This window comes from Sinocyclocheilus grahami, unplaced genomic scaffold (genome assembly GCF_001515645.1).
Source record: "Sinocyclocheilus grahami isolate Dianchi unplaced genomic scaffold, SAMN03320097.WGS_v1.1 scaffold1142.1, whole genome shotgun sequence".
NCBI lineage: Eukaryota > Metazoa > Chordata > Actinopteri > Cypriniformes > Cyprinidae > Sinocyclocheilus > Sinocyclocheilus grahami.
The window spans coordinates 452,566-458,962 of NW_015506321.1; positions in this window are offsets into that span (position 1 = coordinate 452,566).

A 6,397-nucleotide genomic window follows, 5' to 3' on the forward strand; every position below is an offset into this window, starting at 1 on the left:
CTATTACTTCCCAAAAAATTTATTCAGAGTAGAGTAAAAGTACCTCTCCTAAATAGTACTCAAAGTAAGAGTAAAAAGTAGCCATTTTAAAAGTACTCAAGAGTAGTGAGCAGTATGTTGTGAATGCTAGTCCACCTTATACGCTGCAAATGAAAAGTATAGTTTACAGTGTCATTTACTTTTATGGATGTTTCTCAGTAAAGAAAACAAAAAGAAAGAAAAAAATTACACAATCAGTTTTATTTTTGACTGCTAGCACTGAAAATCCAGGCTTGTAATATTTGAACAAGCAACCAATAATCAACATTTATGACAACCATTATGTATCTTTCAGGTTAATTAAAAAAAACAACAAAAAAAAGATAGTTGTAAAGGACTGTACTTTAATAATTTACCGTAAAAAGATCAGCCTGTAGCACAAATTAGAAAATTAAACTGACTTGAATATAACGTGTTAACTGAGAAGTCTAACATGAATGCAGACTTGCAGAGATTTTAATGTAGGGGTCAACTACGAGCCTACATTTTGAATTTGTTGTTCAGTTTTACAATGAGCTGTTTCTTAAAATTTGTACTGTCCAGCCTGGCTCGTTTAGGTGTAAACAGCTGCCCGGCACAACTAAAAAGGCGCTCGACACGCTGCAGAGGCAGGCAAGGGTGTGTTCAGTTTGAGGCTTAGCTTTTTCACCAAAGGAAACGAGTGAAGCAGTCCCATCTCTTCTGAGGCACAAGCCAAGTACCCATCCAATTCAGATGCAGTTGGGGATGGAACAGACTTAATGGAAGAAAATAAGTCATCCTTGTCAGAGGCATCACGTTGTGATTCGTTTTGCTGGGTGCCCTTAATGGCATCAAGATGATGCAGCATATAATCCATACCTACCAGACACACAAAATACAAACATTAATTAATTAACAATTAATAATTGTGGATAATGCTGATAGACAAACTATGGCATGTTTACTAGTGTGTTATGGACGATATACTGTGGTTGTCATGGATATTTTAGAAATTAAAGCCGTTCACTTGCTATATGAGCAGTGCTGCATTTACTACCCTATAACCCTATGTCTTTTCTAACATTGTTTCACAGTCTGACTGTGCTACACTAGGCAAGTAAATATTAAACCGATAACTTAACTCCACACAAACCCATACACCAGGGATAGGCAACATCGGTCCTGCAGTGCCGATGTCCTGCAGAGTTTAGCTCCAACCCTGAATAAAACCTCACTTGCCTGTAGCCCTAGTAATTCTGAAGACCCTTAATGAACTCGTTTAGGTATATTTGATTAGGGTTGGAGCTAAACTCTGCAGGACTACCATACACAGTAGTGGAACAGTTACAAGTGGAATAAGCAAAATATACCCATGACTCGACATTAAAAAAAAAAAAACCTGCATGTTCTCACTCTTTAACAGAAATTGTCATAATATTCATGTACAAAATATTAGGAATATCTTACCTGCTTTTATGATGTGGGCCTTGTCAGTCCATGACGTTTTGAATTTCGGAAGAATTGCTGCACTGATGAGTTCTGGATCTTCCTTAAACTCCCCAAAACGCTTTTGTAGACCCTGCTGCAGAGCATGAATAAGGGGAAGACATACCTTGATGGAAGCCTCCATCTTTTTGAGCTTGGAATCAAGAAGATAGCGGCACAACTAAAAAGGCGCTCGACACGCTGCAGAGGCAGGCAAGGGTGTGTTCAGTTTGAGGCTTAGCTTTTTCACCAAAGGAAACGAGTGAAGCAGTCCCATCTCTTCTGAGGCACAAGCCAAGTACCCATCCAATTCAGATGCAGTTGGGGATGGAACAGACTTAATGGAAGAAAATAAGTCATCCTTGTCAGAGGCATCACGTTGTGATTCGTTTTGCTGGGTGCCCTTAATGGCATCAAGATGATGCAGGATATAATCCATACCTACCAGACACACAAAATACAAACATTAATTAATTAACAATTAATAATTGTGGATAATGCTGATAGACAAACTATGGCATGTTTACTAGTGTGTTATGGACGATATACTGTGGTTGTCATGGATATTTTAGAAATTAAAGCCGTTCACTTGCTATATGAGCAGTGCTGCATTTACTACCCTATAACCCTATGTCTTTTCTAACATTGTTTCACAGTCTGACTGTGCTACACTAGGCAAGTAAATATTAAACCGATAACTTAACTCCACACAAACCCATACACCAGGGATAGGCAACATCGGTCCTGCAGTGCCGATGTCCTGCAGAGTTTAGCTCCAACCCTGAATAAAACCTCACTTGCCTGTAGCCCTAGTAATTCTGAAGACCCTTAATGAACTTGTTTAGGTATATTTGATTAGGGTTGGAGCTAAACTCTGCAGGACTGCCATACACAGTATGGAACAGTTACAAGTGGAATAAGCGAAATATACCCATGACTCGACATAAAAAAAAAAAACCTGCATGTTCTCACTCTTTAACAGAAATTGTCATAATATTCATGTACAAAATATTAGGAATATCTTACCTGCTTTTATGATGTGGGCCTTGTCAGTCCATGACGTTTTGAATTTCGGAAGAATTGCTGCACTGATGAGTTCCGGATCTTCCTTAAACTCCCCAAAACGCTTTTGTAGACCCTGCTGCAGAGCATGAATAAGGGGAAGACATACCTTGATGGAAGCCTCCATCTTTTTGAGCTTGGAATCAAGAAGATAGATGGTGGGAAGCAGCCACCCCCCATCTGAGTGTTTGTTTCGGACTGAAGGATGTTCAAGGCCATGGATACAGGCTTCATCACAATGCACTCCGAGAAGTAAGAAACTTCAGCAGGATTTAGCCTATTAAATAAAAATAAATAAATAAAAAGTCAATCCAAACACAAACACCTTAAGTCAAGGTATGTCTTCCCCTTATTCATGCTCTGCAGCAGGGTCTACAAAAGCGTTTTGGGGAGTTTAAGGAAGATCCAGAACTCATCAGTGCAGCAATTCTTCCGAAATTCAAAACGTCATGGACTGACAAGGCCCACATCATAAAAGCAGGTAAGATATTCCTAATATTTTGTACATGAATATTATGACAATTTCTGTTAAAGAGTGAGAACATGCAGGTTTTTTTTTTTTTAATGTCGAGTCATGGGTATATTTTGCTTATTCCACTTGTAACTGTTCCACTACTGTGTATGGTAGTCCTGCAGAGTTTAGCTCCAACCCTAATCAAATATACCTAAACGAGTTCATTAAGGGTCTTCAGAATTACTAGGGCTACAGGCAAGTGAGGTTTTATTCAGGGTTGGAGCTAAACTCTGCAGGACTACCATACACAGTAGTGGAACAGTTACAAGTGGAATAAGCAAAATATACCCATGACTCGACATTAAAAAAAAAAAAACCTGCATGTTCTCACTCTTTAACAGAAATTGTCATAATATTCATGTACAAAATATTAGGAATATCTTACCTGCTTTTATGATGTGGGCCTTGTCAGTCCATGACGTTTTGAATTTCGGAAGAATTGCTGCACTGATGAGTTCTGGATCTTCCTTAAACTCCCCAAAACGCTTTTGTAGACCCTGCTGCAGAGCATGAATAAGGGGAAGACATACCTTGATGGAAGCCTCCATCTTTTTGAGCTTGGAATCAAGAAGATAGATGGTGGGAAGCAGCCACCCCCCATCTGAGTGTTTGTTTCGGACTGAAGGATGTTTGGATACATGGATACAGGCTTCATCACAATGCACTCCGAGAAGTAAGAAACTTCAGCAGGATTTAGCCTATTAAATAAAAATAAATAAATAAATAAAAATTCAATCCAAACACAAACACCTTAAGTATTTCAATTAGAACAACGTGAGATTGAGCAAACAGACTTGCATTTTAATTTTGAATGCTGTACATACATTCCGAAGGGATGCTTCTCCCTGCTCCTTTAGGATCCGCATTACCCTCTCTGCAGTATTGTACACTATTCCATCTTGTGTGGTTGGGCTGAATGAACTGCAGCTTACATTCTTCTTGGACGATCACAGAATTGATGGCAGACCGGCTGGTTTTATTGTATAATGCCTGGCATTTCACAAACGTTGAACGGGTAAGCTTCTTATATATATTTCCTCTGCCTTGGAAGCATCCACAGTTGCCACCAAATTAAGATGACACGCGCAACGCTGATGCTTGGGTAGATGATACTCCAACCCACTGTTCGTGTTCAAAATAGAACAGGTGTCCTGAACCTCAACACCTTCTGCGTCTTCCTCTCTCTCCAGTGTCACTGCCTCAGCAGAGTCCGCACCAATCAATTCTTGCTGACTCTGTTCGCCATACACCTTAAATGCATTAATAAAATTTGATCCACTATCAGTTGTTGTTCTGACTATTTTTTCTGAGGTCCCTGCAAGCAAATCAAACGTGTGATCCTTTCAAGCATCTAAAGGCAATGGAAGCAGACCTTCTTTCCAGTGAAGATTCATCGATCCAGTGTGCAGTTACACCGATGTAATTCCGTTGTTGTGCTGTCCAACAATCAGTAGTGGTACCTATATAGCCGACTTTCGCCATCTCGGCAGTGATGTTTTTTTTTTTATCTTTGCGGCTGCTTCCTCGATTCTCAGCTTCACAGTTGGTCTGGACATAGCTGTACAGCTAGGTTGCATTGTATGGATTAGATTTTTGAATGTTGGAAGTTCAACTATGGTAAAGGGCTGGAGACTTTCACAAACAAACTCAACTACAAGCCTGTCAACTGTGGATTGAGTAACCTGCCTGCATGATGTGGAGTAGTCTTTAATCTTCATTTGTTTCACAGCTGAAACACACCTCTGTTCTTCTGAGTTTTTACTTTTCAAAACACATTCATTGTACTGCTTTAATTTCGATGGATGCCTTCTCTGTAAAAAGAATACACATCAAAACTGAGTAACTCACATTTGTAACCACTAATAAAAATTTCTTCTTGCATCATTTAAAAAAATAAACATGATTTAAAAACATGATTTCATTGACCAGTGAAAACATTACAGTACAAAGCACATAACATTACAATAATAACGCCTTTCATCAAAGTCCCTAAGGCTATTCTATTCTATTATTTAAGGCTAAGGGTATTCTATAGTCTTTGCTTTCATTCTGGCTGGAACACGCTGATGACGCATGTATGCAAATACATACTTTGACAGGCAGGCAAGACAGCCTACCTTCATCTTCGGACTGAACATTTTGATTGGACGAAATCAAATCGGGATGTTTAGAGACTTTCAACCAGCATAACAAAAGTGTTTTTGAACCAAATCACGTATCCTGCCTTTAACCCTTACTGCACTTTAAACCAGGCGCGTAGATTACACGGGGACCACTTTTAAGATCATGTAAATTCGTCCCCCGCACATTTTCAGGCAAGTGTGTTCGCATAGAAGTTTTCAAGAGCCGGTGTGAATAAATATAGATTTATATTCAAAGAGACAGGATAGTCTGTGCATGATCTGATGTTTTATTCGGACCCAGAATAAGGGAGAAGGGTGTTCCTGCACAACCGGAGGCTGGAGTTTCAGGATCGCATTTATAGGACCCTGGTGGTTTAGTATGTAGTAATGTTTGTACATGTTAAAAATATTGAATCTCAGGAATATTTTTTTTTTATTTCAATTGTGATTTTTGATTTATAAATGCATCAGATGTTAATTACAAAGTGTGTAATACCTGCTTTGAGTTAACAATTTGAAATTTAAATGAATTTACACTTAAAATATAAATGAAAAATGTATTTGTCTTTAAACAACTGAAAAAGTGGAGTACCTCAAGTCTTAGTTTCTTGAAATATACTGTATATCGATTAGCCCCCTTAAGTTGAACTAGCTCATTATCAGGTATAATAAAGATGGAATCAAATGAAATCAGCATTTGCAGTCACTAAATTACAGCCAGATATTTAAGTTTGTAGAGAGGCAAGACACAAGAATGGTTCAAGCATGCATATTTATATACTAATTTTTGCAATAACCCAATACAACATCATTAAAAAAAAAGACCCCCTTTTCCATCAGTTGCTGCATGGACAGAAAGGTTTCAACTCCAAACAGAGACAGAGAGAGAGAGACAGAGAGAGAGAATTAAATAAGAAACATTTGCTTTAACATGTTTAACTCTGTAATATATATTTCTGATTTAACACTTATGCACTGTTGGGGTTGTAGAGAGAGAGAGAGAGAGAGAGAACCAAACAGAATAATCATGTTACTGACATCTAACTCCAAACTCCAAATTTAAGTATATAAGAGCAAGTATATTAGTTGTCTAAAGGCTACCATCAAAATAATCAAATTGATATTACAATCAAAATAGTTCAAAGCAAATGTGTACACATTAATCTGATATCAGATCTTATGGCTGTTTGAGAAAAAAAATATTATTATTATT